Source organism: Pipistrellus kuhlii, unplaced genomic scaffold (assembly GCF_014108245.1).
Source record: "Pipistrellus kuhlii isolate mPipKuh1 unplaced genomic scaffold, mPipKuh1.p scaffold_m20_p_180, whole genome shotgun sequence".
In the NCBI taxonomy this organism is placed as follows: Eukaryota; Metazoa; Chordata; class Mammalia; order Chiroptera; family Vespertilionidae; genus Pipistrellus; species Pipistrellus kuhlii.
Genome location: NW_023425494.1, coordinates 41,054 through 53,616, shown reverse-complemented (window position 1 = coordinate 53,616; position 12,563 = coordinate 41,054). Strand labels below are relative to the sequence as shown.

General features: G+C 45.6%; 1 pseudogene; it reads left to right on the top strand.

The window, feature by feature from the left end:
• Positions 1–210: 210 nt before the first annotated feature.
• Positions 211–2,753, top strand: LOC118721866 (annotated as a pseudogene).
• Positions 2,754–12,563: the final 9,810 nt, after the last annotated feature.

Sequence of the window (12,563 nt, the reverse complement as noted above, 5' to 3'; positions counted from 1 at the left end):
CTTTGTGATCACTTTAGGTCTCTGAGTTTGTGATGCCACCAGGTTAGCACGTGACCCCTATGGCCACTCCTGCCCCACCTATTGCCACCAATCACTGAGTGCCTGGGGGTTCGTCTGAGCTGCAGCCTTCAACCCACCTGGCAGTTTCTGAGCTGCCTCTGATGGCATGTGCCCCGCTCTGTTCCAACACAGGGTAGAAATAAGACCACTATGGGGCCTGCAGCTACAGCGTCATCACCACCCGCTGGCCTACACAGCAGGCCAGCTGCCTGCAAAACACAGGTGCCCATAAACCTCTTTGCAACCTGGGAGGTGGACTGCTCCTGCCCCACCTGTGTGCCCAGGCTATGCAGCCTCACCTTGACCAAGCTGCTGATTCTCAAGGCCCTGACCAAGCAGCTCACCTCCTTAGTGATTGCCGTAAGGATAAAGGAATCAAAAACGTCCCGAGGTCTGATGAAATTGTGCTGCCCCCAAGGAGACCAGTAAAGATCGACCTGGCACTGACCTTCTCCCTGCAGTACCCCCACTGCATCAAGAGGGAAGGCAACAAGCTGCAGATCATGCTGCAGAAGAAGAAGCGTCTTGAAAACCAGACCATCCTAGATTACCAGACTTTGGCCGTGGGCACCATTGACATGGCTGAGATGATGCAGCGAGCCCCTGAAGATGAGCAGGTTTTGAGCCTCTATACCACCATCAGGGAGGCATCTGCCCTTGTGGCCAAGGTGAGCATCTCCTCCCTGTCCAGCCAGCCCATGGACCCCAAGGACCGCACCCAGCAGGCCAAGTCCAGTGTTCCTGAAATCTCTGAGCAGCAGACCAGCCATGATCAGGGCACAGGCAGGACCAGGAGGAGCAGGAGAACTTGGACATGGGAGAAGCCAAGAAGCAGCACAAAGGAGTAGTAAGATAGCCATTCATGACCAGGCAACAAGATGCCAACAAGAAAGTTGGGGCGTGGCTACACAGGGTCTGAGAGTGAGAGGAAGACCTGGACCTGCATCAGGAGTCTTTGGAGAATGTGCCCTAGGAGAGGTGGACTTGGATCTGCTGTATGACTCACTAGAGTATCCCAGTTATAGTGGCTCATGAGTGTCCTCAGGACCCCAAAGCCCTGGCTCAGGCCAGACTTGGAAGACCTGTCCCAGCCCAGCTCTCAGATGGAGAGCTAGAGCACCCACAGTGCCAGCGCCAGAGGAGCCTCCAGGTCCAACCCATGTACCTGAGAAGATGAGCCCCAAGCAACCAAGGAACAGTGTCCCGGACTCAGTGGTCAATGGCACACCCACCTCAGGGAGCAGCTGGCACAGCCCTGGTACTGTTAAGAGGCAGAGACCTCTGCCCTGGACATGTTCACTGAGAAGCTGCCACCCAGTGGGCTTATCACCATGATTGATTCTCTCCTCATCCCCTCTACCAGATCCTAGAGGAGAAGGTGGGCCACTGGAACTAGAGCACATCCATGAAGGAGTGGTCTGGACAACAAGTACTACACTGACCAGCTGAGCCAGCTGCAGATCCCCAGGGAGACAGTGTATGACCAGCTGAACCACATCCTCATCTCTGACAGCCAGCTGCTCCAGAACATCCTCCTCAATGCCTCTGACGGGCAGGGGCAGTTCCTGTCTGAGTCCTGCAGCAACACATGCTGCCCGAGGTGTGCACCTGCTCCAAGGCTGAGGCCCAGGCGGCCTTCAGCACCATTATCTCGTGGATTCAGAGACACTGTCACCTCAATCCCCAGCCCCCAATGCCATTGAAGGTCGTGGTGGCAGGGCACTGCACTACCTCAGCGCTGTGCTGTGGGTCTTCAGAGAGCTGCTGTCCCATGAGAAGCCCTACTGGCAGGGCTCCACGTGCTTCCTGAACACCCCTCCAGTTTAACACCCCATGGACACGCACCTGTGCTCCATCCATTACCACTCCACAACTTCTTCTACGACCTGGCCTGGCAGAGCCTGTTCCTCAAGCTGGAGACCCAGAGCACCATGCAGGACACCCTGGGCAGGGTGTTGAGAATCACACTGTACATTCAGGGGGCCAACTGTGTCCACCAGCTGCTCCTCAATGAAGCCATGCTTACCTACAACAGAAGAGTCCCAAGGAGGAGTCCTTCTACTTCATTCCCTTCCTGAGGGTGCCAGAACTTGGAATAGTGGAACTGTCCTCAGCCATGTCAGGAGACACAGATGGTGCGGTCACTTTGGGCTTCAGTGTGCTTCCGTCCATCCCACCATACAGCTCTGCAGCCAACCAGGGGGTCTTGCCCACCCCACTCATCTCCCCCAGGCAGACCATTGATGCTGAACTGATGGGCCTTTAGGTAGATTATTGGATGGTAGCCCAGCCCTCAGACAGGAAGAGAGACTCAGGGAAGAGAGACCTGGCTAGCACTGATTACACTCAAGTGGGCCTTCCACTGTCTCTGGGTCAGCAGGCTTTGCAGCCATCACCTCCATGTCCATGACAGGGCTCACCAAGAAGAAGAAGGTGCTGTTTTTGCCCAAGCAAACCAAGGACAAGGTCATGGAGTCCAAACTCCAAAAGCCAGTGCCTGGAGGGCATAAGCCGCCTGGTTTGCAGGGCCAGCACCAGCAGAACATGCTGCGGGTCCTCATCAAAGGTGTGGTGTGGGATGACGTGGAGTTCTTCCAGCTGGCAGCCCAGAGTCCTCCCACGTCCAGCACTTCTCCATCTGCAACTCCAGTTGCTCCGACTCCACCTTCCAGCCCTGCCTGTGGCCCTGCTGACGCCAAGCACAGGAGGCCCAGCTGCTTTTCTGTGAACGTTTCAGTTTAGTACAGAGACCGACCCTGAAAACACAAACAGAAACCTTCTTCAGTGTGAATGTGCTCACAACCCGGAAACCAAAGTGGTGGCCCCCAGTGGGAGCCCCCATCTGCTGTGCTGATGACCCAGAACTCTCTGGTGGTGGGAGGTCAGGCGGGCAGTGCTGGCCTCAGTGCAGGCGGGAGAATCATGCAAGGTGTGTTTTGGCCTCAGGATCCATAACACTCCCAGCGAGAATTGCACTCTCCTTCTTGAGGTGCCCTTCCTGGGAGCCTGGACTCTGCTTCCCTGGAGAGCCGGCTGTGTGCCCAGACTCAGAGCAGGGAGGCCAGAGGTCAAGGGCTGGCCTCCCATGGCGGCATCCTGAGCAGAGCATGGAGTCCCATTAGCTCAGCCCTGGGCCTGGGCTGCCAAACAACAAAGTAGCCCAAGCACCACACACTTGGTTTACAAATAAACTTGACCTTCATGGACAACAAAAGTACCTGTAAGATGCAGACCGCCCAGGCACACAACCTGGACAAACTGATCAAATGCCCAGTGTCAGCCTTCCTGGGCAGCAACCCCACTTTGGTTCCCACCCACCCTACTGTGTTAATACAGAACTTTTGTTATTAACCAATGTGTGTGGGACCAACCCTGTACCAGGTGAGCCCTGCCCCTCCACAGCACAGTGGTCACTCAGCCACCTGCTAGCTGTGAGAATTCAGGTCACTGCATCTCTCTGAGTGTTTGGTCCTCTGAACCCGGGGAGAACAGAGGCCCAGCCTCATAGGGTTATTGTAGGGACTCCTCCATGGAGTTCTACCTGAAAAGTGCTCTCTGGGTACCTGGACAGTGCAGAGGACTGCTGGAGGGGCTGTGGCTGTGATAATTCTCCATTTTCTCTTCCTATTGGCAAAACCTCACCATTTTTTGGGATACTCCTCTGAGCTTTGGGCTAAGCTATTTTCTATTTTGATAAAGAGGATAGAGATTCCATTAGGGGGTCTATATCCTGGGTGAAGCCAGATTAGAAATTCCAGGGGTGTGCAGTGGTTCCCCAGGCTCACCCAGCTATCTGAGAGGGGGCTGGTTTGGGCTCATTCATTCAGGAAATAAATGAGAAGCCCTGCCAGGTACAGACACGTCTGTAGGCACTGACCATAATCCAGTGCACAGAGCAGACCCCACGCCTGCACTTCAGAGCTTCCTTCTAGTCAGGAGAGATTCAGTCACACTAGGCTGCACCGGCAGGCAGTATCCACAGGACAGTTGATGTGACATCCTTCTGACCTCCTTCATGTCTGGCTGCATCTTATCATGTTTTGAAGAGGAGGGTGGACCTCTGGACCAGCACAAAACGTGAGTGGGCTTTAAATCAGAGCCGTGAGGGAGGTATGGGGCTGGGATTTGGAGAAGCTGGCAAAACCCTGGATCCCCTATATGGTGGGATTTCTTCAAAAGGACAGAGGTCTGAGGACTTCTCCTAGAAAAATGGGGAAGAGTCAAAGAGAGCTGTGCATGTGGATTTGGGTGGTGTGGGTGAGTGGGGAGGGGTGTGGCAGGACCACACAGAGAAGAGCTCCCAGAGGCTGGGATTAGGCAGGAGCACAGAGCCTCTCAGGTCAGGGCCCAGGGCCTGCAGGCTGGAGGACTCCCTGGGGTGGGGCTTGAACTGGGACTTTAGTGATGGAGATGGGAGGTTCCCTGCCTTGAAAGCACACAAAAGGCAGTCATAGTGTAACGTGTTCTCTTTCTGGATCTCCAGGAGCAGCTCCAGAGCAAGATCAAGAAACACATAAAGAGGCAACGCCAACTCTGCTGCTCTCACCTGAGCTCCAGGCACAGCTGTCTCTGAACTTCCAGATGTGGAACCACCTGCAGCTTGTGAGCCACTTGCCTCAGCTCCTACGAGGCCTGTGGTCCCAGGTCCTGGGCGGCAGCCTGTGTGAACTGCCATGGCAGAGAGGGCTTCCCCTCCCCAATAATAGCAGTTTTCAAAACGTTTGTGTTTATCTTACATATGCTTTGAATTTGTTTTTTCTTAAGCTATTGAGTAAAATCAAATGTATTTTGAATAAAATTTAATAAAATACTATTAAAAATAAGTTTAATTTAACTTATATAAAATTTAATTCTATGATCCTTTAAAGTGCAAATTTCAACATCATTAAGTACATTCACAATTTTTGGTAACCATCACATCACATCACAATCCCTCTCCAGAATATTTCATCCAAACCAATCCAGGTGGTAGCCAGTCATTGTTCATGCTCCCTTAGGCCCGTGACAGTCCCTCATTTCTAAGTGTCCCCATGGATTTACCTTTGTGGGTTTTCACAGAAGCACATGAGGCTTTTCCTGTCTGAATATGTAATGAATCACATGAGAAGACTGATTGTGATTTGATGAGAATGAAAACAATTTTTATTAAGAGGGAAAATCCCTAAGAGGCAAACATTATGTGTAAAAAGAAGCCTCAATATTAAATATTTGTACTACTTCGGGGTATCAACCACTTTGAGAATTACAAGAGAGTTGGAAACCATAGGAAATGTCTGGGCAGGCAGTTCTTATCTGTGGGTAGTATTTTATTCTACTATGCATAGTATAAAGAGATGAAAGGCAGATGTTTCTCTTTATCATCATATATTAAGTAATAAAATGTATGATTTTTTAAGACTTTAGAAAAATGTTTTTTAAAATATGGTTTTATTGACTTTAGAGACAGAAAAAGGGAGACAGATAGAGAGACAGAAACATAGATGAGAGAAAACCATTCCATGGCTGCCTCCTGCGTGCCCCCTATAGGGATCCAGCCAGAACCTGAGGATGTGCCCTAACCAGGAGTCAAACTGGGAATTTTGATTCCATTGGGCAACACAAAATCACTGAGGCACATGGGCTGGGCAGAAAGAATAATGTTTATTAGTTAAATAAGGATTTAAATGTGAACCAAAAGAAGATATACTCACTCCTTCTACCAAGAAATAATTGCCATGAACAAGAGATTTCCACCTTTCCAGCTCAGTGCTGCAGTGTGTGGGTGTTGCTGGGAGAGGGTACCAGGGCTGTGCTCCTGTATCAGCTGACATCTCCACGGGTGGCCACAGCACAGTCTTGTTCCCCTCACTCATTCTTAGTGACCAACACAGACTCCTTGACTTGTCAGGTTCATGGCTAAGTTGTTGCACTGTAATCATTGAGTGGCCTGCCTCGAAGGGCACGCAACTGTGGATGTTTTTATTTGGGGCAGTGACAGGCAGTGAATAACCATATCTTGGTTCTGTATACACAAGGTTATGCGAAGGATTCATTTAAATGGCCCCGCACACACTCTCACCATATCCCAAGACCAGAGGCATCCACTCTAGAGCTGGCAGCCTCATCAAACCCAAGGGCTCGGACCAAACATGCTTTTCAGAGTTTGAAATTAACTTTTTCACCTTGAACTTCAACAACCGAAGGGTGCAGTATAAAACAAAAGAGGCATGCAGGGTTTCTATTTTGGGAGACACGCTGTGAGGGAAGGGGATACAAACCTCCCACAGACACACACCTCTAAGGAGTGATGTGCAAAGACAGCCAGACTGGTTCTGCTTTGATCTCCTCACAGTACCTGCCATCATGTCTCTCAGGTTGTAGTGAATTTCCAGTCATAAGAGCAGACCACTTGCTGCCCAAAGATTCTTATCACCAAGAAGGCTCAACATGACAGATGTCTCCAATACATCACATCTAAGATCAAAAGATACTTTGCAAAGATAAACATTTATACATGAATGGAGGGAGAGGAGAAGGGTTGGAGGTGGACACAGACACTTGGATCCACCATTTTCCACATCTATGTCACAAAGGACATCTTCCAATCCATGGATCCCCTTGTATTAGTTACTTAGAGAAGGTTTTATTAGCTCACAAAATAAATTAAAAAGAAAATCAAATACATATTCCTTTTATAATACTTTAAGTTTATCAAATATATTTATAAGAAAATTTATAGATATTTTTTATTGAATTTACTGAAGTGGCATTGCTTAATCAAATTAAATAGCTTTTAGGAGTATAGTTCTATAATATGTCATTTGTATATTGTATTTTGTGTTCTTCATCTTAAGTCAAGTGTCCTTCCATCACCATTTGTCCCCACTATATTCTCCACTGCCTTTCCCCATTCCCCTTCCCTTCTAGTAATCACCATGCTATGGTCTCTGTCTATGAGATCTTCTTCTGTTGGTTGGTTGGGTGGTTTGTTTCTTGATCCCTTCACCTTTAAAAAATATTTTTACTGCTTTTGAAAGAGAGAGAAAAAGAGAGACACATCAGTGTGATGTGAGAGTCAAGGATCAGAAGCCACCTCCTACACACCCTACTGGGAACCGGTCTAGCTATCCATTTATGTGCCCTGACCTGGAATCCATCCAGCACCTTCAGGTGCATCTGCGATGCCCAGACTACACCACCCAGGGCCTCCTTCACCTTTTCACCCTTTTCTGCAGCCCTGTGTCTTCACATTTGAAAAAGCAGTCACTTTCTCCAGTTTTTACTGACTGGCTTTGGGAGAGAAATACATTCATTACACAGCCCCCTACCTCGAAACTCTAAAGCTCCCTCAGAAATTTTCTATGGATACACGCACTCTATCCTTCTTGTTCCATTGTGGGGAGTGAATTCATAAGATGCTATGCTTTCTCTCAGTCCTGCCAGAGATATAGAGCTGAGAATATCCTGTTTGTTTTCCTTAGGTGATACCCTAAAACGTGTGGGACCTTGCAGAATTGGACTGGCTTTTTGCACATGCTCACAAGCCATCTGCACAGGATTCATCACCCATGGGATGGCATGCAAGGAGTTGGCCAATGAGGAGTGGGTGAGACAAAGAGTTCTGGGGGTGCCTGTGGATCATTTTAGGGTGTCCCAAACAACTTATAGCTAAACTTATCAGTAGAATCCTGAAAAAGATGAAATAAAGTTCTTTTTCTTAGCCATACTCAACACTACTCAGGCTTCAGTGTAGGCTGCAAGCATGACCAGGAGCAAAAGTGTTCCACAGTCCTTGTCTCCCATGGGTGGTTCCAGTTTGTGCCAAACAGCAGGGGTGAGTGGCCCACATTCCAACAGAAAGGCTTGAATAGGTCATCACAGAGCTTGAACCCTGGAGACAAACACCTTAGAAACCCTGTCGCCTCTTCTTCATTCTAGAAAATAGCTCTGGAAACTATTCCTCTTGAGAAGCACTGTGTGCCCTCAGGGGACAGCTGTATATAATGAGCTTCAACGATTACTCTGACTGTGGCCAGAATAAAGACCTGTGAGAGTCAAGCTTCAGGAGGCTTTATAACCTGGTGAATAATTCCAAATTTCCTGTATGCTGTGACCACCTCGGTTCCTTAAGGAGGGAACTATTATAGAATCCATACTGTCAGGCTCTATCCAGGACAGCCCCTCCGCTGCTCCATCCTAAAGTGGGGTTCGAAAACTTGGGGCTCCTCTTTCCAAATCATCCCATCTTATCTCCTTTTCCACAGAATCAAAGGACCCACGCTCCAAGCCTACTCCTGGAACTTTCTCCAGCATGCCTGCTACCCAAGAGGAATGCTAACAGGTGCTAGACAACTGGCTGTAGACTCCCCATTTGTGGAGAAGTAAAGGCTGCAGTACCAAGACTCTACCTGACAGCATCTCAGGGGCTTCTCAGGTAGAGGCTGTGGCCATTGGAGAGCAGCGTCTCTATGACAGTGACATCAAGGGATATAGATAGCCAGTAAGTGCACTCCGTACATTACTTCCTTGAATCTCACAAACCCTCGAGAGGTGAGTGGAACTATTTTGTCACTTTTATCAGATGAAAAATGATAAACTGAATTGCCTAAAGTCACATAGAGTGATAGTTGCAAAATTAGGACTCAAATCTCAAACCCTGGCTCCAGAACTCATGTTCTCACAGTTGGATGGATAAAAGGAAGGAGAGAATGAGAAAGGAAGGGAGAGAGAGAGAGGAAGATTATTAGTCCTCCCCTCCTGAAAATGCTTCTCCTTAGGATTTGTCCAAGAAAACAGAATGAGGGAGGTCATCTCTTTCCACTTCCTGAAGTAATTGTGTGTGGAGGAATGGAAGGAGAGATGTGCATGCAAGCGTGTATGAATGCACTAACACTCACCCAAATTTATTATCTTAGAGAGGAACCACAACCTCCCCATCCCACCCCCGCTGCTGTTCCCACAGTCAAGGGTGTGCACTAATAGCCCTCTTCCGGAAATTGTTATTTCATTGTCAAAGCACTGACGAATGAGCTGAGCAATCAGGGGGTCTCAGCACTCAGTGATTCCCCTCTGGCTTGTTTGCTGCCCCAGATGACAAGGAAATGCCCTGGGCTCTTCTGTCCCTTCCAAACTGTCCTCAGCATCATCACACTCAGTGAGGGGTATCTCACCACACACTCTCCAGGAGGAGAGAGAGGGGTTTTCAGCGGCTCAGCATTCAAGCTGATGCATCTCCTGGCTCTCCCCCTGCGGGCATGTGGTTCTTTGCCTCTTTCTTTAGGGTTTCTGCTGAAACCCTTCCTCCCTGGAATGACACTGTGACCCTTAACATCCTGCACTGAGGATCTCTGTCCTCACTCCCTGTGCTCAGAAGCCTCTCTGCTCTGGTTCCTGTTCAGTCTCCGCATTGATTATACCAACTACTTCTTTTTCAATGCTATTCTTTCTTACATTTAGTTCTTTATCATTTTATTACCTGTGTTTGTCCTTGCACCAGATTATCTTTTAAAATAGTGTTTTACTGACCACTCATTTAACATATATGTCCAAATACCTATGCTTATTTATATTAAACCAAAGGTTGTATATTTCTATTACCAGTCTTGAAGTTCTTTTGTTAGAATTATTTGAGATTATCTAAATTTTTTCTTCTTGTTGTGAATGGGACATTTTTTAAAATTATAATTTTTAATTTTATTGCTACTTAACAATAGGAGCTGCATTGCTTTTATTATTGATTTATATCCACAAAAAAAAACCTCCCTGAATTTTATTAGCTTATCTAGTGATTGCCTTAAATTTTCATTGTAGACAATCATAATTTCTGTGAATTTGCTCTATTATGCTCTTTTCTTTTCAATTGCTACATGGAAAAAAAAAATTGTAGTGCTCTTTTCCCAAATAAATCAGTTTAAGTACTGTAAGCAGGGAGCTCAAGTTATGCTTCTACTTCCTATGGATCTGTGGCTACATTTCCTGTACCAAAGAGACACTAAAACCTTAGACTCTGGCCCTCGGATTTTAATTCCTGGTTGAAAACGCTATTAGGGCAACCCAAGCAACAGCTGTTGCTTACAACCTTTGTTCTAGTTTTCTTTTTGTTTCTCATGCCTACACATTCCTTTTTTTTTTTTTTTTTAAACTTGGCCACAGGGTTGATTTTTATTTGATTGTTTGTTTATTTGTTTTGTTTTGTTTTTACCATTTGTGTGTTATCTACAATTTCTTTAATATAATACAAACAAGGCATGTTTCAACAGCAGCTTAAACTGCCATATTACTGAGAGCCCTCCTTCAGAATCTTACCTAGTCATAATCTCTGAGTTTTCCAATTTACTAAACACTTCTAACTCTAACATAATATGATTCCATGTGGAGATAGAAGAGGGCATTTCAAGAGAGAAAACGGAATTCCTTCTGGTGCAGATATGAGAAAGCACATCACATTTGGAGAAACAGTGGGCATCCTCCTACCAACCAATCCCAGCAGATAATTTACATGTATACAATAGAATTGGTGAGTTAATTAATTTTATATTTCATTAATTATGGAGTAGAAGTTCTTTAGAAAAGTTAGTGAATTACTTAGGATTCCTGGACCAGAGTAACAAATTGGTCATGAAATAAGTAATAGTTTAAATGGAACACAATTTATTTATCTCCCATGTTACAGTCCCAGTGGGTGTCTTCTTGGTGGGTGGTGGATCTGCAGGATGTGGAAAACTAGAGACACAGACTCTTCCCACCATGTGACACCACCCTCCCAGTCAGCCTCCCGGCCATTTGTAAGCAACTGGCGCAAGAGGAAAGAGAATTTGGAGGAAGTCCAGAACGGGAGCACAAGGATGCATTGGCTAGAACTCAGTCACAAGTTCACACTTCAGTGCAAGGGAAGCTGGGAAGCATACTCTAGTTGAGTGACCAAGAAGTGCACAATTGAGGTTTGGCTGAGCAGCTAATAGTCTCTGCCACAAGTACGATCGTCACAAGTGCCAGAGACAAGAGGAAGGAATCTATAATCAAGCAGGGAATCTATAATCAATACATATTTGTGTTGTTTGTTTGTTTTTGTCAATCCTCACCTGACGATCTTTTCCCATTGATTTTTAGGGCGAGTGGAAGAGAGAAGGAAAGAAAGAGCAAAGTATTGATGTGAGAGAAACATTGCTTGATTATCTCTTGCATGAGCCCTGACCAGAGCCCAGGCTGGGGAGGAGTCTGCAGCTATGGTACGTGGCCTTGACCAGAATAGAACCTGGGACCCTTTGGTCCACAGACTGGCATTCTACCCACTAAACCAAACCAGCTAGGATATTAGTAGAATATTTTTAAGTAGAAAATTATGATAGTCTAAGTTAAAGCACTGAAACAATAGGTACAAAATTTGAACTATGTAGAAGTTATTTTATTTTATTTTTTTCTCATTTGTAGGAGTTATTTTAAATGAAGAGTTACCAAGATCAGGTGTAGAAGCGAGGGATAACTGGATGACTGTTCCTTTGAGTACTTCACATCTGTGGAGGCTATAAAATAAACTGAGGTATGACTCAAGAAATATCAAGTGCAAACTTATTGGTGCATAAAATGAACAATATTCCACAATAATCTCTCTGGAGGAGATATAAATAGATAAGACATGGTTTTTCTCCTTAAAAAGGTTTGAAAACCAATTAGATTGGATATGCAGAGTATGGTGTTTGGTTTGATATGTTAACAGCATGACAAATGTGAAAATGTAGGAAAGAGATACCAAGTCTACAAGTCAAACCTGTTCCTAAGAGTCTTATATAAAGGAGTAGCTGAAGCCACTATGGAGTTGCATGAGTCCTCAAAAAAGTAAATTAAAACTAACTAACTAAATAAATAAATAAATAAAACAAAGCAAAGGAGAGAAAAACATTTTGCTTATATATATTTAATGTGTGGAAAAGAGATAAAACTTATCAAAGAGATAGCAAAAGAAATACATTTTGATAATGGGAAACCTGAGAAAAATTTAATGGCTTGCTTTAAAAATTTAATGGCTAGCCCTTTTCCCAGTTGTCTTTCTGATTTAAAATCTTTTAACACAAGTGTAGACAACTGATACCACCTGGACTCTGAGACCATTCTGATATTGTTCAGCGGAACAATTTCTAATTGTCCAGGATCCTCTTTGTATGGCACACATTGTACTCTAAGACAGTGTTCTTCAACCTTTTTTGGGCAAAGGCACACTTGTTTTATGAAAAAAATCATGAGGCACACCACCATTAGAAAATGTTAAAAAATTTAACTCTGTGCCTATATTGACTATATATAAAGTAATTCTCTTGAATAGGAATCAAATAAACACAAAGAAAGTATTTTATAATTACTTTATTATGAAATATTAAGTAAACAAAATAGTGAAAAATTATAAAATTCTTGTCTTGTCTGCACCTACGGCACACCAGGCAACATCTCGCGGCGGAACAGCGGTTGAAAAACGCTGCTCTAAGATTTTTCTTCAACTACTCCCAAATGTTTTTCTTTTCTTATCATGC